A 25,701-nucleotide genomic window follows, 5' to 3' on the forward strand; every position below is an offset into this window, starting at 1 on the left:
AAATTTACATAATTGCTTTGAATTTTGTTATATTTATGTAAATAGAGCATTTTTTTCAACTTAATCTTTGAAAAATAAACATTGGAAATTTTTTTTAATATTTTTCATAAAATGTTACAACAATAAAATTTTGACAATTTTATCACATTTAGACTACTGCCTGAGGCTTGTATTTTTTGATTAATTATGTTGGGTATAAATAGTTTTAAAATAGATATAGTTTATATGGTAAGTTAACTTTTGCTTTGATTTTCAGATATTTGCTTTATTATCTTAAAGAAGAAAGTTTTTTTTCTTTAAGATTAAGTTCTGAAATTCTGTCTTCAAAAGAAACATCAATCAATATAGTCCTCGAAAATTCAGTTCTGAACTCTAAACATTTTTTTTCTTTCATTTAGCTAATAGTAAAGTTATAGATCCAGAATCTGATTTTAAGGTGTTTTATTGAAACATTAACATGATAAAGCTATAAAAATTAAAAAAATAAATTTAAAAATCTAAACAATTTCATTATCAATAGATATATACAACAAAATTTCTTTCATAATGTTTAATATTTCAAATAATTGTTTTGTATTGGTTTTTCATGATTAGGTCTATAGCATTACAATGAAAAATAAGAATAACCAGTGAAGTAAGGCATCAATTTATCACACAGAAAATTAAAGTTACTAACTCTCATTTCTAACTAAAATTCAAATAATATTCTGATGAAGTTAGTATAATAACTTTATTTTATTTATTTATTTTCCAGATACATAAAAATGATACTTCTGAAACAGTTATGATATAATTAAATTCGAATTTAAAATCTGATTATTTATGTAAATTGACTTCACTTGAACTACAGTATTTTTGTAGTTGATAACCTCAAACATATTTGAAATAAATTTCTGCGAAAAAACTTCACAATTACTGCAAAATAACTAAAGTATTTTTATGGTTAAGATTGAACTACAAAAAAACTTCACTACTACTGCAAAATAACTAAAGTATTTTTATGGTTGAGAGTGAACTACAAAAAAACTTCACAACTACTGCAAAATAACTAAAGTATTTTTATGGTTAAGATTGAACTACAAAAAAACTTCACAACTACTGCAAAATAACTAAAGTATTTTTATGGTTAGGATTGAACTACAGAAAATCTGCAGTTAACTGTAAAATAACTACAAAAATACTTCAATTCTGCAAAAAAACTGCAGTTCATTTTTAGCTGGGACGTCTCTGTTTGAATCCTCAAATCATGGAGTTTTAAAATATATAGAAAATAACTTTTAAAAAAGTTATAAAAACATGCTTTCATAATTGAAATTATGTACTAAAATTAATGTATATTTGTGGTTTTAGTTAGTATCGCTTATTTTATTTTACTTATTTAATACCTTTTAACTAAGGATGTTGAGACTAAACTTTCTAACTTCAAATTACATTATTCGTTCAAAAGTTTTAGATTAATTAACTATAAGTAACAATAACATTACAATCAAATTATGCTAGTTTTAAGAATACTGGTATCCATGCTTACTATAAAAGTTTTTTTCGTTTTTATTGATTTGAATATTTCGAAAATGTAATTTTGTTCTCTATCATTTTATTGTTTATTTATTACTTAATTTGATTTACTATGATTTTCCCCACTATTATTCAAATATAAATAATTTAAACAAGTTTGTAAAACCCTATAATCCAACAGTAAATTTCCATCTCACCCCACTAACTTACTAACTAATAAACAATTCTGTAATTAATGCATTCTCAGGAAACTATTACTTCTAGCTTTCCTCTGATCTAAAATTTTTAAGAGCTATCAAAATTGTAAACATATTAAGTTAACGATATTCGTCATTTCGCTATCCCTCTAAATATTGTAAGGGGTTAAGACCATCGGGTAGAAACCAATCATGGTGTACTTATTTATAAGATTATTAATGTTTATAAAATACTTAATACATGATTTATCGAAAACTAATGTTGTAAAATATGTGGGATGATTACATTGAAAAGTTGTTTAAAGACAAACTAGTTGTAAATATAAAAAAAATTATCTCTTTTCATTTCATGTTGTTGTAGTTCATTTACGTCGCACTAGAGCTGCACAATGGGCTATTGGCGACGGTCTGGGAAACATCCCTGAGGATGATCCGAAGACATGATATCACAATTTTGATCCTCTGCAGAGGGGATGGCACTCCCGCTTCGGTAGTCCGACGACCTGCACGCGAAGTCGAGCACTTTACGGTAGAGCAGTTTAACGAAGACCAATACCGCACACCCTCGGTCCCTACGCAGACTGATCCAAGTGATCACCCACCAGCACACTGACCGCTGCCAGTGATGCTTGACTTCGGTGATCTGCTGGGAACCGTGTCTTAACGATCAGTCCTTTCATTTCATACCATTTTAAAGCGTCCTTTATGCAGAACGTATTTTAAATTTTTGTTATATTATAATTATTTTATGCAAGCAATTTGTTAGGATATTAATCGTATCAAAGTGATTCTGAGAAAAGATGAGAAAATAATCAAATGTACTTGAAAAAAAAAATTATTCAGGAATATATTTATGTTTAGGAATACAAAATATGCGCAACGGAAAGGAGTAATATATAAGAAGACACTTTTTTGCTAACAATCAATGACGATAACCATATATTTTATAACAATTCAAATTTGAAATATTTTTGATTTCTCTTGAGTTTCCTTATATTTTTAAAAATTTCGATAGAAACGTTAAGATTTATACCTAACAACATCTAAACTGTCAGTTTCTAGTTTCTTGTATTATATATACTCATTTTTGCTACTTTTGACAAGAAATCGAGAGCGAGAGACAAAGTTTTCTTCAATGATGGATAAAAAGTTTTTATTCAAAACATGAAAGGAAAAAAAATTGCCAAAAAACACTTAAACTTGAAATAAATATCAAACAAATGGAAATTTAAGAAATGAAATAACTCCAGTAAAGTTTATAAATAAACATGACACTTTCTTTATGTTATAAGTCTGTAATATAGTTATATTTATGCAGCCTGCCGTGTGGCTAACATCGTTCTTTTAATTACAGTTTAAACAGTTGATAGAACAATGATATGGAATGATAGAACAGAAATTAACAATCGATTATAATTTTTTTTTAATCTTTAAATTTTTCTTTATATTTTCCTTATTTTAAGTTTCTAAATGTTATAATGCATCATGTAACTTAATGTTGAACACTCAAAATAGTAATGTTGATGTCACTTAAGATTATTTAAAGTAAAAGGTTAATGCTTATATAGTTCACTCTAATATTCACGAGCAATACTTTCAGTTCTCCTTGTGTTTTTAAATACATAAAAACAGACATAAAATCCAAGTAAGATATGTCCAAATTTTAAAAAAATCAAAGATTCATAAAATTACTTTTTTAATAAAAAGTTTTCATAAAATAATAACATTAATCAGTAACAAAATATGAAAGCATCTGAATTTAATTAATTATTTTTCGGTAGACAAAACAGTTTGCCACCATGTTGATAATAAACTGTTCTTACTAATCACAATTATCAGTTCCTTAAAGTAATTTTGTAGAAGATTGATGAATGTTTGAATACTTGAATCTAACGCAGTTAGAGAATTTATCACATGCAATTAACAATATATGTGATTGAATTTGAGGCAAAATATTAAAAACGAAACGAAATAAATATTCATCGTTAACTTAGCACCGAGTAATATATTAGGTACATATTTCCGGTAATTCGTCATATTTTTATATGTGTACTACTTTTTTAGAGCACTTGAAGTTAATATTACTTACCTAAAGTATTTATTGTGTGCAAAATTAATGTTGACTAATTATATAATTTGATAATATTTTTGCTTTTAAATTCCATTATTTATTGACCTCATTTTTTTCAAGCTACTTTTCTGCTATTTGTTATAGGGATTATTATGTTATATAAGAAGTTTACTTTTGATAAAACGTTTGCTTTGCAAAAAATTACTTGTAAAAATGCAGAAGAACAAAATTAAAGCCATTTTTTTTATTTTAACAACTAAATGATCAATGACTAATTTAAAATGTAGTTTGGCGATGAGTACTTAAGCTACTTAATGAATTAAACGAACTATTGACCGGTATAGTCAGCGTGATTTGGCGTTAAATAAGGAAACGCAATTTGAGAAAAACTTCGCTAAATATACGCGGAAAAACGAATACTGTTAAAACTACTGTACTGCATGGTAATAGCATTTTTGGTAAAAAAAAAAATCATAATTCTAGTTAATTAATGGCATTTAAGCCATTATTTCAAATAATAATTTTTAAAACTTCTCTCATTAAAATAATAAAAAAGTTTATCTAAATTAAGCGATTTGTTAATTGTTACAACAAAAATAGAGAGTCTATTTGTTTAAGGAAATTGTTCTTTATAAATTACATTTTTAAACACTATGAGTACAAATATTCCGCAGTGGGAAGGAATCCTCATTGAAGTATAGGCGAAACAGGAAATTACAAAATTGGTCAATCATCGAAGCAGTACATGGGTGAATTAATGAATTTTTAAATTAGTTTTTAATGAATGATTAGCTTTTCAATTTGTAATTTGTGACAATGCAATCATTAACTGCAACGTTCGACTTTAATAACCTAATTTAACGTTTTTTCCTATGAATGACTTTTTTAACGCAATACTTGTGATGTAAGAAAGTTTTAATTTGTTTCAAATATTCACCTGAAATTAAAGTTATAAATTTCAAACTGTTTATGTATTTAAAAATAAAAAAATGAAGAAATTATTTTTTAAAACGAATATTAAATTTAATTAAATAAATGGTATCGGTTTAAATTAAGAAACTTTTTCTAGACAATACAATTAAACAAACTTAATAGAATCTCGATAATGTGTTTTTTACTGATTAAAATCTTTTAGACAATGATATGTATACAGATAAAAATAATGCGTTTGGAAAGTGAACTTAATTTTGATAACAAGACAATTAAAATTCTAACGGTTTGATGTTATCATTTAGTTTCTGCAAAATCAGCTTTATTGTAGAAAGTTTTTGTATCACGCTTTATTCTATATAATATATTCTAAAACATTTTATTCTATATTAGCATGCGAAAAATAACTTCTAATTGTTTTTATTTGTGTTAGGAATAGCATTTATAACCCTTTAAGACTAAGATGAGAGACCTATCTCTTGGTATTTTGTGCGTTGTGTTTTTCTTGTTTTTTATATTTTCTAACACAGAATCTCACAAATGGAAAGTTCCTGAAAATTTTGAAATTTCTAAAAATAATATTTCTGATGAAAGAAATCTGGGTATTTATTCAAATTACAGTGAAAGAGCAAGTAAGCATGCCTCCTAATATTTTGCTTCGGCACCATTTGCCATTGATAATTAATAATTATCCTTTATTATCATTATTCTAATCTGAATAACACCTCAATTTTTTTGTATTTGTTAAGAAAAATATATTTAATTTACATAAAAATGTTATGGGTAATTGATAGCGTGAAAATATTAATGTAAATACTTGCATGCAACTACAGTTATTACTAGTTTTTCAACACTTATTTATAGAAAAAAACAATATTTTGCTAAATTGTGTACATAAATATATATATTTAATTTTGCTTCGCCTATATTAGTACGATATTGAAAAGCACTGTTTATTGCCGATATAATTAAGTGAGCTGGTGACGATCTATCTTTTTCCTTCCTATATATATATATATATATATATATATATATATATATATATATATATATATATATATATATATATATATATATATATATATATATATATATATATATATATATATATATATATATATATATATATATATATATATATATATATATATATATATATATATATATATAAAGTATTTGTCTCTGTCATTTTGATATTAGAGGAATTATATTGTGCCGATGGACATACTAACGTTTTTTTTTTATTTATGCACTCAGGTTTGCAAATTTTAAATTAAAATGATGATTTTTTATCTGTCAATACGTTTAAAAATTAGTATTAATTATATTTTTCAAGCATTTTCGTTTACATTTTGATAATATCCGTTTGTTATACCATTTAAAAAAATTTATTCTCAATCAGGTTTCTTAAGATTCATAAACGGTAACAAATTTATGTTTTTTTTTCTCAAATCAATGAATTATTATCATAAAACAAGGTTTCTTGCATATATCCAGTCGTCAAAGAAATCAATCGACTTATAAGGAAATAACGCATCAAGTAAGATACATTCTCTCCAACCACTACGGAATTAACATAGTTCCAAAAACATATTTTCTATTAAAAGAAAAGATGATAAATTAATTATTTAATAACTAAATTAACATTAAGGGAATATTGCCAACCACTACATATTAATAATTTAAATTTTGGTAGATTAGATAATGAATCATCTTTACTCATCCCTTCGAAATTTAACGATCCTAAAAATATATTTCTTTCAAAATTCAAAGAATGTAAATTTTGAAAATTCCAATTCATGAAGTATCAAATGCCTCTTCGCTACAGTGCTAAGTATATCACTAAATAAGTAGCTATGTATCAATACGAATATTAATTCATGTATTTAGATCGAAAGCATAATTGAATGGGCGAAATTAGAAAAAAACTCTAAGTGCTGAAAAAAAATCATATAAAATTAATGAAACGTAAATAAAAAAACATTTTCGCTAATTTTGAATAATAAAACTCAGATCAATTGATAAAAGTTCTCTCTTTGAAAAAATCAAGTAAAGAAAGGAGGTGATTTGAGGTGAAGGTTTATCTGTAAAAGACTTTGTGAAACTATAAAATAACATTAAAATTGATAAAAATAATAAAATGGATTTATGTAGAAAAATAATTTTAATCACTAAACTAATACTGTGGCAAAGGTAGAAATTATAATAAAAAAATTAAATAAAAAATTTTAGAATAGTATTCAAAACATAATAATAATAATAAAAAGTATACACAATTTAAAAATCATATGAACTATCTCTGTCCTCCTTTCTCAAATATTTTAGAAACAACGTAAAACATTGTAGTTTATTCGAAAAAATAAATATTCCAATTGCTGTTAAGTGATGAAACTTTGGACCACTGATAAAAATTAAGTCTCTGATAAAAATAAAGAAACGAAGAATGGTAGAGTGGATGGTTCGTGGGGGTCACTGTATTTTTCCACCCAAGTGAGGCAAATCTCAAACTGATGTTTTATTTCAAAATATTTTACAAACAAAATTATCTTTAGTTGAAATTTAAAACAATGGCTTCTGCAAACCCAACGTGAAAATTCCATCTTTTTTTGTCGCTGAATTATAAATGTAATTAGAAAATTTCAAATTAGTTAACGTAATTTGTTTACTATTGTACTCATTTATCTTCATATTTCATGTCGTAATTTCCATGCCTACTTTATTCTCAACTGTGTTTCGTGTTCTCAACGATAGGACAGTACTTGGAGAGGTTGTTTCAACTTCCGGTATAAGATTTGGTTTATTTTGGTTGTATCCTATTTTTTGTTACATCATCTTTCAACTTAGTTATTAATAGAATTATTTATTTTCGATGCCGAAAAATTCGTTTTGGAAGTGGCGGTAATTGTTCTGCTTTTGAGTGCACTATGCGTCAGAACACTTAATAGTTACATAAAATTAAGATTTTAAAAATCTCAAAAGACGCATCATGCCGAATTCAGTGGAGTAATGCATTGAAGGGGAAATACCAGGAAAAAATAGTAGCGTTCTGCTGTGGGGTCAGAGGGGGGCAGCAAGGCTTCTTGTAGGGTTTCTTTTCTTTTGTTTTCATTTTTTCATGCATAGATGGTGAATAAGTTGATTACACAGGTCTTGTTGCTTGGTGATTTCATATAGTTCATTGATTAATAAAAGCTTTTGTCTACTTAAGAAAAGGAGTAAATAGTTAGAACGAAATACAACATTATTTACACGCTCTATTGCATATTTTCGCATGAACTTAAAAAAAGATCTCTTATACTTAATGGTAGAATAATTCATCAGCATTAAGTATTATAATTGAAACAGAAATATTTTATAATTGTTTTTATTAAATTAGGTTGTAACTGTAAGAATGGTGACTGTGATGACAATGGTAAAGGTTGCGTGTGTTGGCCAGATTATGGAAAAGTATCAGAAGACGAATGTCAAGGTAATTACAAAATAAAAATTTTATTCTGTCTTCGTTTTAACTCTGAACAGATTTAAGTTATCTTAACATCATTTTATATGACACTTTTGTTAACTTTTGGTATGTTTAAAAAACAATCATTTATATTATCTAGATTATATATATATATTTACATGCCCATATGCATTAACATTATGTGATTTATAATTTCCTTCATTCTCAGCATATGATTTACATTTGTATGACAAAAATGAAAAAATCAATTAAGAATTAATAACTAATTTTTGATGGAAGTGAGCTAAGATCAAGTATTATTGGGGACTAATTAATTTTTATACTAGGTTGAGCAAAGATTTTTTTTTCTTGGAAGGATGCAATGAAGAAAGCTTAGGCCCGGAGTAGATATGTAAAAAGCAAAGAATTTTTTTTTTGCTTTCTTCTATCGGTAACTTAAAGAGCCCATCCTTAAGCTTCGAGAAAATATGCAGTTTTAATGATTTTTAAAATAATGAATAACTACCAAAACAAATAGCGATCGTCATATATTAATAGAGCAAAAGATAGAAAAGATAAACGAATAAAAATTTGTTATATACATTTGTTACTTTTTAATAATAGCGTTTTGAAATAATGATTTGTGAAGATTTAGAAAATTCCACAAATTTTTTTACCAGTTTGGAGAGACATATCACGACTGTGTAACGTCTTACTATCTCTTGAACATCAAGTTTCAAGTTTTCTTTCGATTATTATTTCATTATCATTGAAAGCTTACAAAGCCTCATTGTTTCAGCATACATTAACCCATTTGCATCGGAATCGTCCTTTCAACTGGATGGTTCGTTCTCTTAAATATAAAATATAATTTTGACACAAATCATCCGTTGATATTATTCATTTTACGAAAACAAGATAGTTCCGCTTACTATGATATATTTAAAATACAAATAATTGAATTATTTTCATATTTGGGATCCATTCGCTTTCCATCAGTAGGGTAATATTTATTCGAAGTTCTAAGAAACTTTAAACTATTTTTCTTTGTCTCATGTACTTCTTGGCAGGTAGTTTCTAGCACAGGAAGAATAATGTTTCGCTGCCCTAAGTAAGAAAAAATATTATTTTATTAAATGATATAAATGGTGATTGGAAATACGGCTGACCAAAACATATAACATTAAAATTTTACAAGAACTACATTACAATAAATAAACTTTCCACTCTGTCACGTTTTACAATTGTTTAAAATTGTCAAAAATACATTCTGGTAAGATTATTATAAATAAAAAGTAAACATTTAATATTTTAATTAATAAAATACAACTGTCCGGAAACTTTCATCATGTTTGTTACTATACATTGATTTGTATTTTTATAATTAAACAATTGGAATTTCTTAATAGTAAAGTTTGTATAACGGTTAAAAGTGTGTAGAAACGAAATAGAAACAGACATTGAGAATGTTCTGTGTATTTTAAAGGAGCAAAACCCCTTTTTTTCGTTCGCCATTTTATCTCTGTTATCCTAATTAGGTAAATGAAATTTATTTATTTTTAGATCCTTCAGCAAGTTGCTTTAGTCTCGGGAAGTTTTATTCTAAATCAATTAAAATATTAAACAATTTATAAAACTTTTTAGCAAAAAGAATTTCGTTTTTGTTGAAATATGATATCTGTTACCATATTTATTAACAGACGTAACAAACGTAATAATAGACATGACTTGTCACAAGGTTGAAGCTTCGAAAAGATTTTTTAAAGACAATTTTTTTTATCAAAATATAGAATCCGGATTCTTAATTGTTAATACAAATTATCTTCACCCAATTTTTTTTTCCATTTTTATGAGATTTACAACCATTATAATAATTATTTTTATGTACTCGTTTAACTGTTTCTTAATAAATTATCATTGAAACATTTTTGTTTTTAAGTCAAACGTATTCTAAGAACATTGAAAATGTTTGACGCACATTGCTATCTTTAAGAATTAACATAATTATAAAAATTCTAATGAGCTTTATTTCCGAAAAAAAAAGAAATCAAAATCAAGCATATAAAGGGCTAAAATAAAGCGGAAATTTGACGACCAAATTCTTCCGACAAAAAGACGTTAACAGTTCAATAGCTGATAAGAAAAGAGACTGTCATACTTAACAAAACAAAAAAAACAGATATCTTTTAGATGATTTAAAAAAAATTTCGTAAAATTTTTGTAAGGGAAAGTGCTTCTGTGTAAGTTTCACACTCGACAGTGTTTATTTTGGGTAAGCGTTCCAACAAGCTTTGGACGAGCTTCATGTCTATGTATTCATGAAAATGCCTCCTTTAAAACTAAACCACTCCAAAATTTAAAATCAATTAATTCTTCAAGTTCGACTGCACTGGGCGAACTCTTGTTTTGTGATTTCAAGAAAGAAAAGTTGCATGTATAATATTTGTAACAACTATAAAGAGAGAGAAATACATACTAATTTTTATGATGCCGAAAATAAAACAATTACCAGCAAAACAGAGAAAGTTAATAATCATGTTATGCCAAAAGAAATAATAGGAACTAGCATTTCTGAACTGATAACAATATTTAACACTAACATGAGCAGATACAAAAGACTCATTTCCAATATTAAACTACAGTATCATGCCTATTCAAAAACTGTAAGGAAAACCCCCTACAAAATGATGAATGATTTATTAACTTTGTTTCTCAGAAAATTACATTTTGAAAATTTGACAAAGAAATTCAAGTATATTATTTTGAAGGTTCAAAAAAAAAAAACAACTCTACACACTAGAATTTTATACTTAAAAAATGAGAAAAAAAAATAGATCTTTGAATAATTTTACGATGGGCCAGCCTAGACTTAGAGGTTGGGAAGCTCCAAAGAGCACGGCATCTCGACCAGAGGTTCATTGTACCTATACTCTAAATCAAGATTAACTTTATAGCTGCAATAAATGTCAGCAAACACCAGATAGAAATATCTTGCAGTTTCCAGGTCTGCATACAATGTTGCCTAATTGCTCAAATCTTTGAGCAAAACAGAACTCACAGTCCCAAAGTTTATGCGTTAAAGTTTATGCATGAAACTTAATACAGGGCGTGACAAATTCTGAGGAGTGATAAAAAGCATCAAGAAGAGAAAAACTCTAATTGATCAAATGATCTTTAATCACATTGAGAATTTTAGAAATCACGAAAGACTTATGAACGTTTTGATGTTACGCTTGAAAACAACTGGAATAAACTTAGTAACTACAAAACTACGGGTAAAAAAAAGAAGTTAGATTTTAATTAGGTCCAAGATTAGTTTTCCCTTTTTTCTTAACGATTTGACAACCTTTAAATGTTAATTAAATACGATTAAAAATAATTTTTATGATTAAATTTTTCATATCTTATTTTACTAATTATTTGGTGTATATTTTAATGTTTCAGCATGCAATTGTGGAAAAGGACATGGATGTACTATAACTACTGGCTGGTTTGGAAAAACTACATGCATTTGTAAGAAAGGATTTGTTGTAAAAGATAAGAAGTGTGTAGGTAAGCAGCTTTAGGCAAGATTAAAATTTTGTCAAAAAGATGTGTGACGGAGAAAAAAAACAGAAACGTGTTTTAACCCTTTCCAAGGATAACGTTTAGAGTTTTTAGCTTGAATTGTGGAGATGTTTCATTTCTATTAATTTAGTTAAAGTTTAATGCCGCGAAAAAAATTTCTCCACGGGATTAAAAAGGAAAAAAGTAAAATATTTTTAATTAAATAATAGTTTCAATCCTGGCCTCGTAATTATATTGGTAAAATTACTATTTAGTTACGTAATGCACTATACAAGTGACTTAGCTCCCACTGGCTGCATAGCTAACCATCTAGGATAACAATTAGTTCATAGCTTAGAGTTTATTCACAATATATGATAACTAACAAATGCTCTAATATGTGACTAACAAAGTTTATACAAATTTTATTAGCTGAACACTTTTAATTAGCTTTCTATTTATATGCATATAATTGAGATCATTCTTGAGTGGGTTTAGACGAATCAGAAGAATGTGGACCTAATAAAATTATCTTCCCTTGCTATGTCTGTAGGATTTAGCGTAAGATTCTATAAAAGACGTTACAAAACGTTATAGAAGGTGGTCGAAAAAAATGATTAAAAAGTGTAAAGCCAGGCAGAGGAGACCTAAATAAGGATATTTTATAAAGGAATGTGTGAGTGGAAATGTCGCTTTAAGCCGATAGAGACCATTGTTATTTATCAATGTTCCTTGCTTGCTATGTTAATGTTGCTTACTTTCAAACAGCTATGGTAAACCGTAGCTCATTAGAAACTGTTTGATTGTTAGCTATTGTAAACTGTTCATAAATCATTGCTTTATTTTGTTTAAATTGAATTTTTATTTACTTATGATTAATGCTGCTTTACGTGCAAACACCATTTCGCTGAAACCATTTACACCATTACCAAACACCATTTTACTTGAAACTTTTCAAAGTAAATATTAAAATAATTAGATCTTATTTGCTGTGATAAAACTGCGAGTGCATAGAATCCAAAAAGTGATATAAAACAACGAAATTAAGGACAGACCAACGAACAATATTTCAAAAACGTGAATACACGGTTTCCCTTTAAACTGCAATCCCTCCTGTGGCTTCATATAGTTGACGATATAGGTCGAATGCTGTACTCTGCCAATATCTTTTGATAGTTACTAATAAATATCGGCCTTCATTAGATATTGTTACTCTGGGATAAGCTGCAATGTAACGTCGTCGGAAATTTCCATCATCTTGCAATCGTTGTCAAAGCATAGAGAGGACACTTTGGACAGTCTAAGTTTTTCAGATACTTCAATCTGAGTACGCCCTCTTTCCAGGAGGCCGATAATTCTACCACGTGAGAAATCATCCATATGCGTCCTCTGTGTCCTAATTATTACATTATGGCACTGAGCGGTTACTGAAAGCTTAAATTTTACTTTTTTGCCCCCATTCCTTATATACCCCTTTTTTACACTCTTGTCATCGTGATGTATTATAGACGCCACGTGGTAACTTCCCGTAATTTGCATATTATTCGTGAACATTTAAGTGAAAATTTTACAAGTGAATGTTTTCCATGAGAGTTCAATGTTTACGTCACTTTGGAAAGAAGAGCATTTCCGATGAACATTTTAAACACGGAAAATCGAAGTAGTGTTATAGATATTCAATTAAATATACACGATCTTTAAGATGATAATCCTATAAAGCAGACTCTAATATTGGATTAGTGAATTTAACCACTCATTGAAAAAATAAGAATTTCGATGCATAGAACACTCAAATTCATAAATTCAGAAACAGAAAACTTAAAAAAATAAAATTAAAAAGAATTTTTAAAAAAAATTTATCTGACTGGAAATATTGACTAGCATTTATTTATTTTTCAACGCGTACCTACTGATGTTAGAAAAATGTTCAGTTTAAAGAATTTCTATTACATAAAGTGAAAAATAAAGCTCTTAAAAACTTCAAGTTGAGAATACGTCCCAAATGAATAGACAGGAATCGCGTTCCTAGGCAAAAAGTAGTAAATATTCAATATCCTGATATTCAACATTTCCTTTAAACATTTTCTTGCTAAAAGAAACAAAATGGAGGGGGGGGGGAAGAGAAAACCGTTATGAAACATTTAATCAAAACAAGTAAAAACTAATTTTTTGCTTCAGTAGTTATAGAAGCGAAATTTATCAACACTATAACAGAAAGACTTTTTTTTAGAAACTATAAGCATTAAATGTGTTTAGTCAAGGGTAAAAATGCTATTAAAATGAAACAATTTTCAGCGAGGAAAAAGACTTAAAATTTCATATATATATATATATATATATATATATATATATATATATATATATATATATATATATATATATATATATATATATATATATATATATATATATATATATATATATATATATATATATATATATATATATATATATATATATATATATATATATATATATATATATATATATATATATATATATATATAGAAAAAACATGGAAAAAATTACGGAGTAATGAAAAAAAGGGGGAAAAGAAAAATAATAATAAAAAATAATAAGAATCCGGAAAAAAAATCCGAAAAAAGGAAAACAATTAATAGAAATCGGGAAAGTAAATGATATAATCTTTTCATCAGCTCACATGATTATATCCGCAAAACATCGTTCACATATCCGCTCACATGATTATATCCGCAAAGTGTTTTCTAATATTGTATCAATATAGCCAAAGCAAAATATCTCAATAATATATTGTGAGGAGCACTCAAAAACAGTCTTACAATAAAATTTACAACAAATAAAATAGAACACACTAAGTAAAACTATCACGTAAAAACAGAAAATAAAATATAAAGAAAAAACAGAATGAAACATGAAGCGAAATCTATAAAGCGAGTCGCGAATTCAAATGAACTTACATGAACGGGAGATTTTTCAAGAATGATTTAAAATATTTTCGTAAAAAGATCACCAGATATCAAAATGTGAAAACAAAAGCGCAAATTGAGGGGTTTTGTTTTCAAATACGTTCTTACTGCAGTACTGAAGTGCGGTTGATTTGTCAGTTACCAAGGATGGGCTCGAAAATGGACGTGTGGAAGGTAATATTATACTGGATAATTTGAAGAAATTGACAATTAATAATTTCAGAAAATTAACATTTATTATGTATATATATTACTTAATTATATATTAAAAAATGTTTTTACTCATGTAGAAATAAGGTAAAAAGAAAAGTGATGAAGGAGGAATTTAAGAACTTAATAAAGAAAAAAAATCATCCGTCCGGCACTAAAAAGAAACATTATTTTTCACTGCGTGACGTTTAGTTTCTTTTTTTAAAGAAAAGTGATTTTTGACTCCCATGCCTCCGAGACAGAGCAATTCGATTCTTCGGTAATCAAAGTAAGATCCCCATTTTCCCTAGATAATTCTCTTCAGTTCGAGTAACTATAACAACTGATTATAAATGGACAATTTCTGGAGAAATGGACAATAGCAAGCAGTGAATATATTTCCCAAAATATGTTCTTTAAATCAGGCGGTCGCTTTTTTTTCTCGTTATTATATTTCTTAATAAATTTCTCATTTTACACCAATTTAATTTATTTTTGCTCAAAATTAGGAAAAAAAACTCTGCTTCCAGTTTTATTATTTGGAATTCATCATTTAGCAATTTTCATATTTGCGTTAAAAGAACTTTTGCAATTTCAAGTAGGCCCTGAAACTTTTATTCAATTTCTCTTAATGATTCTCGAAATTTTTTTTAATAAATAAGTGCAAAAAAATTCAAGTGCTTGTAAATAATTTTTTTTGTTGTTGATGTTGTTTGAGTTGTAATTTACTTAGGTCGATCTTGAGGTACACAATAGGAAATTGATGACCGTTTGGGTTATTTTCGTGAGGATAAATCAAGACATGACATCACAGTTCTGATCCTCTGCAGGGGAGTGGTTTTCCTGTTTTTGTAGCTCGAAGAACCTCACGCGATGTCTGGCACATTTTTTTGCAAAATTATGTTAACCCATGTTTAATAATTACATAAAAACCAATTTAATAAGAATATTTTGCCAAAATTCCTGTTATAGTTTAGAGATTTTGACTCATTATTTAACAAATATCCCCTTTAGATAGTTGATACAATTTGTTTGATGTTTTTTACTGGTGTTAACAAGACACATTATATCTAATATGCATTCTTTCTTTTATTTTAAGATGTGAACACTGTATGTGACTGTGGAAGTGGATTATGCGTTGAAGAAGATGGTAAAGCTGTTTGTAAATGTAAGCCAATGTATGGATTTATAGAAACACAAAAAAAATGCATAGGTAAGTAATTGTTCCTGCTTTTTAATGCTTTCCCCCTTATATAATAACAATTGTGCTCCTGCAAACGAGTAATGAGCTTAAATCGATAATGATTGGCTGTTAAAATGTGGCATTTTTTATGGAACTCACAGAAGTCAATTTTAATAGCAACAAAAAAAAATTAGAAAAAAACAGAAGTTAACCAATATTTCTTAATTCTCTCTGTGTATATATTCTCTCATTAGAGTTGACCAGAAAAACTTGGAACTAACCACGTGAAGATGTTTGCACATTGAGTTCCATCTATACTGTAACCTTCCGTTTTTTGGACGGGTATTTACATTATAGCTATATTCAAAGATTTTTATTTGAGTTGGATATCTAGGTTTACTTCTTTGTTAAGTTTCCTTTTTTATATCTATAACACATTTTAAGTCTGATTGTTTGGAGAGTTAAGACAAAACTGATCTAGACTTTAATGTTGCTCAAACTCTAACTTAATTTTCTTAATCTTATTCGAAGTTTCTGTCACAAGTTTGACGCTCCTTTATAACAGCCTGAGAGTGATAGGGAGATTTTGATATCTCTCTAATGCGTAGTATCGGGAGCTAATGTGTGATATAATTTAAACGTCACTTAAGTTGTGAAACATCGGAGAAGGATATACCAATCAAAAATTTCAATGAATGATTTCAAAGCAATCTGCAGGATGAAAATTTAGCTTCGGTAGCACAAAACTTCTAAGAGTCTTTTTCATTGGGACGGTTTGTCTTGCTTTTAAGGCCCTTCTTATATACTATCTAAAAATTTAATTGACGACAATTAGCTGTTTGAAATGGATAAAGGAACGGGACAGCAATTTGGCAAGTCTTCTGGACAATGTTGCAAGGTGATTGCATTTAAAATGTACTGCAGGTATTGTCGGTTGACAGAAATTTGCTGGGCAATCATCGCATTTTGTAATACAGACTATAAAATTTCAAGATTCGAATTGCTACTCAATCATTAATTGGAATTCTTGCATGGTATATCCTCCTAAAATGCTGCAGTACTTATGCAGATGATATTAGATCTCCGAAAAATTCTGGCACTTTGCGAATTAGAAAAACAATAACGTTTCCGTGTCACTCCCTGACTTTGTACAGGTTTGTCAAATACAAATAAACTAAGTAAACATGAAGTTAGGAACGGATATATCCTAACAACACTAAGGTCCAGATCAGTTAATCTTGATTTCTTCAAAATATCAGTAGAAGATATAGAAAAGGAAACTTATCAATGCAGTAAGCTAAAGTATCCAACTCCATTGAAATTATTTGTCCACAATAGTAAATATAATGCAAAAACCACTTAAAGAATCTGGATGGTTGAATGGTTGTTTTGTAGGAGGAACTCGATGCGATGGTATTGTGGGGGGCGGAGTTACCGACAATGCCTACCTTCATCTTCTAGTGGTAGTTACGCCACAATACTCCCCCACCAGAATTTTATCAAGGACAGAATTCGATAAACGGATCTCACTAGTTGCTGTGCTTGTGAAAGACCGTTAGCAGTCGAGTGTATGCAGGCAGCCTGTTGTGTTTAATTGAGACGAGACTGCGTAGCAACAGCTTGAGGAGGATTGGATAACGTTGCAGTCACAAGTAACAAGTCAACTGCTCAATGTGGACCGTCCAACGAAGAAGGCGTTACTGCGTGTTCAAATCACGTCCGGATGTCACCAATGTGGGGGCGGAGTTATCGACCATGTCAATCTTCATCTATCAAAATGTACCTCATGATTGAATCAAGTTTGCATGTCTTATATACCAGTAAATTGATGTTTAATATTCGTAGGGGTAGTTACGTCACGGTATGCAGGATACCCATTTTTAAACGTGGTGAGGTCTGATTGGTAAGATATAGCCAAATTAACAAAGTAAAAATTACGAAAAATTTTTAAACTTGTGTGTTTTTCTAAAACGGTGTGCGATCGTAAAAAAGTTTATTGTGTATCAGAGTTCAATTTCATTTGTGTAAGTTATTCAAACTATCAAGAAAGAATAAAAACTGAAGCGTGTTTGTTTCAGAAGAATTATCCAGTCAAACAAGAGTAAAAGAAAAAAAGGCGTGATTAATTTTAAGAACGATGCGCAAATGAAGGATATTTACCGATTTAAAAAATTTTATGCCGTTTTTATTTTTTTTCAATATGCAACTTTTTCGCATTAAACTGTTGATAAAAAAGGTTTTTTTACAAAAATAATAAGATTTATTAAAATGCATCAAAAATATTAATTATGCAAAAAAATTGATTAGCCACTTAATTAAACCTGATAAAATATGTAGCTACTCTTAATAATAAAATTAGTTTAAAGTAAGTTAATATAAGTAAGAAACATTCTAAAACATAAAGATAGCTAAAGATATTATTTAAATTACGTATGTTCATTTCGTAATTTTATAAACTCACCCAGTTTCCCCTCAGTTTATGGTTCCAAGTGAGCAGCGGTAATTGTGCTGCGTTGAAAGTTTGTAGAACCAAATCTTCACAGTTTTACTTTCCAATCGGTAATCCCTGTTCCATTCCCGTTAGCTCATGATAGGTCAACTAGGCATTAATTGTTTAAGCTGCAATTAAACAAGAGCGAAATATTTTTGAAGTTACACTTATGATACTATTACAAAATAAACGTCTTGAATAGTAAAAATATCTTATGAAACTTAATTAATCTTGAATACTGATAATTAAACAAATGAGGTATGATTTTTGATGTATTTTTTCCCCGATGAATCTAATGAAACCTAACCTGCATTACTATACCGAGAAGATAAAATTTTTTTATGAACTAAATATACTCGTTTGTACATATTTGCTCATTTTACTTAATATATAGACAAGTTATAATCGTTTAATGTAAAAAAGCTTAATTTTGTGCTTGCACTTATCTAAGCAATAACTTTCATTGCTATGCAGATAACCCTATTGATTTGTGTTTGGTCTTGCTTGATACAAGAGCAGAATTGTATTCTTGGTATATATAAACGCTTATAACTTCTAAATTATCGGTCCGATTGTTTCAGGATTAATCTGATTCAATTCAACGTAAAAAATTACATCAAGACATAAACGTTTGATGTTTAAGCAGCTCCTCGGTAGCAACGTAAGTGTCTACATAAGTAAACTGCTGTTTGTAGAAAATGCAACACCATGAAGGAATCATCAGAATCAAATGAAATTCGCAGCAAATGTCAATTATAGGATATTATGCAAATTAATAAAGTTTCAGAGCCATCGCGCGTGCGTGGCGTGCGCAGCGCCCTCTGATTTGATGCTGAAAGCGTATAAATAAAGTGCTGTAGCGGGACGTTGAAAATAGTCTATGATTATTTGTTAGTGGCAAACGTTTAGTGAGACCTGAGTATGCCTCCACGACGGAAGAATAAGAAATTCAAGCAACTTACGGAGTTTGAACGAGGGAGGATAATCGGCCTTCGAGAAGGAGGATTTTCCTATCGCGCAATAGCAGCTCGTATGCAGCGGAACAGTTCCACAGTGATGCGAGTTTGGAAGCAGTGGACCGACGAGCACCGAACAACTCGAAAAACAGGCACTGGACGACAGAAGGTGACGTCAGAGCGCGATGATCGACACCTGCTCCGCATGGCGGTGAATGATCGCACAGCTTCCTCCAGGCAGCTGGCAGCACATTGGTCTACTGCTACAGGTGTACAATTGTCGGCTTCGTCAATTCGTCGTCGTCTGCTGCGCCGTGGATTGCGTGCAAGGGTGCCATTATACAGGATTTCCCTCACGGCGGATCATCGACGGCTGCGTCGGCAGTGGGCTCTTGAGCACAGAGACTGGCGAGCTGATTGGCACCAAGTTGTCTTTTCAGATGAATCACGCTTCAATTTGTGGACCCATGATGGCCGTGTTCGTGTTAGACGTTATGCCGGTCAACGCTGCCTTCCTGAGTGTATTATTGAACGACATAGTGATCGAACACCCGGAGTTATGGTCTGGGGTGCGATTTCGTATCATGGACGATCCAATTTGATACGAATTGAGGGTAATCTCAATAGCAACAGATACGTCCGTGAAGTGCTACAGCCCGAAGTCGTTCCTTTCCTTCAAGGCATCCCTGGAGCTATCTTTCAGCAGGATAATGCACGCCCACATGTTGCGCGGACTGTTAGAGACTTCTGTTCAGCACAACGCATGCAACTTCTTCCTTGGCCTGCTTATTCGCCGGATATGTCGCCTATTGAGCACGTGTGGGATATGGTTGGTCGGCGTCTCACTCGTGATCCGCGTCCTGCAGTTTCCAAAGACGAACTTTGGTTGCGCATACAAGCGATATGGAATTCTCTTCCTCAAGCAGATATTCAACATCTGTTTGACTCCATGCCACGTCGTATAGCAGCACTTATTGCAGCGCGTGGTGGCTGCACCAAATACTGATTTCGGACGCTTAATTTGTTTCTTTTGTTTTGAAAATTTCATCATTTATTTGTATCAGTACAAGTCGTTTCTGCATTAAATTTCATTTGATTCTGATGATTCTTTCATGGTGTTGCATTTTCTACAAACAGCAGTTTATGTAACAAAAGAAGCACTTTTTATTCAGAAGCACGCTAGTAACTTCTTAGTTATTTTTCCTATTGATTGTGACAAGTTGTGATTAAGACAAGTGCAAACAAATACATTTTTACTTAAACCTCTTATATACTCTAAACTATTCGTTCTATTGTATCAGGTTCAGATTTGATTCAGCTTAAAAAAATCATTGAAAATTATATCTTATTTGTTTAAATATCTGTATTTAAGTTTCCACCTCCTTTTTTATCCCTTCTGCCAAAACCCTCCACAGGATCTCGGAACTTCATGTGCGGCTCTCCAAAAACCAAATCCCAATGGGTCCCTGATTGTTATTTTGAATGTTTGGGTTTGGTTAATTTTTCGCCTAATTTTACTGTACAATTGCGTTTGACCACATAACAATTAATTTATTGCCAATGATCGTACTATGAAATAAAATTCAGATTGAGAGCAACATGAAAGAAATATTATAAGAAATAAATAAGAATGTACTTTTCCCGATGTAAGATTTTATAATTAAATACAGGGTGCAATATTAATTTGTGTTTAAAGTTTTCAGAATAAAATGTTTTTAACTTCATTCTTTTAAAATTTCAACTTTAAACTTTCAGCTTGTAATTGTGGCAAAGGTTGGAATTGCTCTTATTCGTATTCAGGGTCAGTTAAGAACTGTATTTGCACAAATGGGTATAAGCAAAAAGGAACTGGAATGGATAGAAAATGTGTAGGTAATGTATGTACAAGGATTTTTGTTTATTAAGATGTTTCTTTTTTTAAAAAAGTAAGTAAAATATGTATATCATATGTATTTGTAATTATATTGATATTCAAAATGAAAAAAAAAATTCATTGAAATTAGGGGGAATTGATTTTTGCACTCTGCACTCCTAGAACATTTTAGTCTAGCTTTTCATGATGATGACTTTTTTTTAAACAAAATTTTAAAAACAGGTAAAATGTGCAGTGAAACTTTTAATTTATTAAAATTTAGTCACCATAATTATTCATTTTAACACGTATTTTTATATATTTGTACATTCCGGTTTGATAAATAAAGTGCGTAGAAATGTTAAGACACAAAACAACTCTTAATCTAATGATTGGATTTTCACGTTCTAGGACTCAATCTTAATGGCTCTAGGGTCAAACATAACCTATGCCAATTTATTAGTGTAGACGATATTTTCAGCTAAAAATCCAGACACAAAAATGTACTTTCTCTAAATTAGCATGTTTTATTTACGATGTATTAATATCTTTGCTTCTCAAAATATGAAGAGACAGTGTTAGACGAATTCTGGATAACAGTCGAAGGTGCGGACCGCTTAACATTAAATTCACTTTTTGTATATTTTAACATATTCTGAGAACTAATGAAGCGACACTCGAAATGAACTAATGAAAGGACTAATGAAGTGACTCAGAACTAATGAAATGACATTCGAGTAAAAAAGTTACATCATTGCTTAAGTGAACAATATGAATAATGTGAAAATTAAGTAAATAAGTAGTTGTGATATTTCTTTTTCACTATCATTTTTGCTGACAGTGTAATACAGTACAACAGATACCACTTTTAGTCATATTTTATACTTTCCCACTGAACTGATAAATCTTTGCGTTTTTACTACACAATAGTAAAGTCAAGTCTTATTACAATCATAATTTCAATTGACGCACAATAATAGTTATTCACGATACTAGTAATTTTAAAAATATATTTGACGAACTAATATTACGGTAAAAATTTTCTCTGCCTTTTTTATCTAGCTGAATTGTCATTTAATGTTGCTTGCATTTTTATTACCTTCCCCCCGGACTTATTATTAGATTTATTTAAAAGAAATACACTCTGAGGGGGGAAAAATCACAACAGCAAGAAAAAATTATTGTAGAGTAATGAAATTTCGACAATGCATTTCTCCGAGAAAAATATTAAGTTGATTAAAGTTTCGGGATCACAGGTTAATACGATTAAGAGAAAAACCATTTCAAATGTGAAATACTGGTACATTAATAACCCGTATAACGAATTTTAAATGAAAGCAAGCAAAAGGGCATACATTGTGTCATACGGATGCCGTATGTCGTTTTGTGGGATGAAGTTCCATGCCTATTGCACTTGGTTAGCAATGCTGGTAGCTAATGCTGGTTGCGGAAGACGCTGAAGTTATCATCCAATGATTTCCCACGCTTCCTCGATTGGTGAAATATCTGGTGAACTATCAGGCAAAGGCTACATGCTGGCATTCTGTTGAGCATGTAAGGTTATAACAGCAGTATGAGTGCGAGCGTTATTATGCTGGAAAAAATCCACTTGTGAGCTGCTCATGAATAGCAACAAGACAGGTTGAATCACCTGGTTGATATGCAAATTTACTTTATAGGTGCGTGGTATTATCACGAGAGTTCTCCTGCTTTCATATGGGAAATTGCTCCCCAGGCCATAACTCCCGGTGTAGGTCCAGTGTTCATCCAGTGTATGTCCAGGCTTCTTCATATTCTCATACGCATTTTTGGCTAACAGCAACTAAATGTAAAAAATTTATAAACCAATATTTTTAAACCAATCAGATTATTACAATTTTTAATTTAAATGATCTCTAATACAATCGAAATGAAATTTCCGATCGATTTGCATCAAATTTCAAGATGCTGGCTCAATCGATTTTGGAATTAAAAGACAAACACACCCGGTGACCATCAGACACACTCTTTCCTTATATTATTATTCACTGATAAAAGCAATTAAATGTAGAAAAGACTTTCTTAAAAAAACAAAATCAAATTAAATAATTACTATACGCAAATAAGGTATCAGAAGATATTTGCGAGCACTTCTTGAAGTTTTGAAACAGCTTAGCTAAATCTTTGTTTTTTTTTAATTTCTTTGCATCATCATTAGTATAATTGGTTGTTGTCTATATGATGTCAGATGATGGCGGTTATTTAAAAGACTCGAGGCGGACCAATCACAGGCTTCCTGTTGTAAAGGTCTCAGGATTTCGAGAAATGTGGTGCTCACTCTGTGGAGACAGTTCACAGAGATAGGGACATAAGCCCATATACTTGGTTAAGGCCGCTGTAGTGAAACAACGATCTCTCGAAACCATTATTTGAGATTTCTAGCCATAAAGGAGAAACCCATGCGAACGACACAAGTGTCATGCAACTAGTATAGTGCAACCGAGACACCCATTTCACGGATAACAGTAGCCCAGAGGCTTAATCTAGTTGGCATGTATGGCAGATGCCCAGTAGTCTGCATCGTCTAAAAACGTTGACTATATACCACGAAAAGGATTGCTTAGTTTTATGACGAGAACGCCTGTCTTGGACAGGGGATGATTGGGGAGGGATTATCTCTTCCGTGAATCAGTCTGTTTACCCCCTCGAGATGCGTTCTCATCTGGAGAGAACCCAGTAGTCAATATCAACCCTTTAACACTATCGAAAAGGTCGCTATGGTCGTGGGGATCGGACGGTCTAAGCAGGCATCATGGCAGATGTGCATACCGATCTTCATGTGTTTGATAGAGGCACTCTAACAGATTAGCGGTACATGAGTGAGATTCTTGCAACCTATGTGAGACTTTTGCGCTGTTTATACGGGCCGAATTTCCTTTTTATTAACGGTAACGCTTGTCCACGCAGAGCTCAGTTGGTAGATGAATATCTCCTATGGGAGGATATTCAACAATTGAAGTGGTTTGCGATGTCCCTTAACCTTATTACTATCAAATACGTATAATACGCACGATTGCATCTAAAAAGGTGATCATCGTTGAGCTTAAGGGTACATTGGTGCAAAAGTGAGAGTGGTTGCCAAAGGGATTGATGGGGACTTTGGTAAACAGAATAAAACTCTGATACGAGAGTTGTGTAGCTGTTAGAGGTTTTGAAACATCCTATGAGATACGTTTTTTTCTGTCTGACAGAATGCCGTTCAGCTACTGTGCTAGACAAGTGACTATAGTTTCCTTATTTAGCATACAGGTTGTTCCCATTTTTGTTTTCTATATATATATGTAATCTCTATTACTTTCCAATTGACAAGATTTACATTTTTGAAACCCTAAGTAGAAAGACAAGTACTTAATAAATTTAAATTTTTGTTTGATACTTCAGACACAGCGTGCACAGACTTGCAGAAAAAGAATTTTTCCTCGCTGCCCACTTAACTATTTTTCTTGTTTTTGCCTATTAGTTTTCTCCAAATTGCTAGCTAGAATGATGTTTAATAACTCTCTATTATTTGATAATTATGTATATGATAGTTCAGTAATAATTATAATCCTTTTTCGAAGTACTTATATTACTGAACGTACTCTGTTTCACTTACATTTTGTTAAGTGCAAAATTTTCCATTCGACTGCTTAGTTTCGCCTGGCTGTATCAAATTATTTTATCAAATATGTTGCATCATTTTTTTTAACCCATTTAAATTATGTATACTGTCAGTAATCAGAAAATAAACTCGTGCATTAGTGGTAGTTGCCACGGAAGCAGGTAATTCTTGATTCAGCAGAAAGTATAGTTTTGTTTCTAAGGGGAACATAGATGGTCAAATAAACTACTAGAACAATTTGTTGCACCTACAATCCATTGGAGAAACCGGTTTCTCTAGGGACCACAAACATGACCATCGACAGAAGATTATCTCGTGCACACGCTTGAAAATCTTTTTAATTAAAATCTAGATCATTCTGTCAGTCGAAGAATTTTTAAGAACAAGTTGTTAAAACGTGTAATATTTATATATTATTTCCACTGAATGAGTGATTACTATAGCGTGCGTATAATAAACAAAATCGTTTTTACAAAACAAATTTAAAGATTTAAGGGTGAACAAATGCATATTTATGTGTTAAATATTCTACTTTTTTTTAATATATTTAAGAAAAGAAATTTCGGCAGCTAAATCTGTGTAAGATCAATGATGAAAGGCAGTTTTCTGTTGACATTTGAAACTGCTGTGTGTACTAGCTTCTTCCATTTAATTAAAAAATAAACCGCATATTATTATCCATGAGAACATGAGAATTTCTATTACACTAAACTTATTTGTATAAAAATTTTCCTATTGAAC

The 25,701-nt window shown here is 30.2% G+C and overlaps 1 protein-coding gene across 1 annotated transcript in view; it reads left to right on the forward strand.

The window, feature by feature from the left end:
- Positions 1 to 25,701, forward strand: part of LOC107438888 (uncharacterized) — a 137,526-nt gene that overhangs the window by 84,158 nt on the left and 27,667 nt on the right. The gene's annotated exons all lie outside the window — the stretch shown is intronic.

This window comes from Parasteatoda tepidariorum, chromosome 5, assembly GCF_982258835.1.
Source record: "Parasteatoda tepidariorum strain Cologne lab strain chromosome 5, Ptep-v5.0, whole genome shotgun sequence".
Taxonomy (NCBI): domain Eukaryota; kingdom Metazoa; phylum Arthropoda; class Arachnida; order Araneae; family Theridiidae; genus Parasteatoda; species Parasteatoda tepidariorum.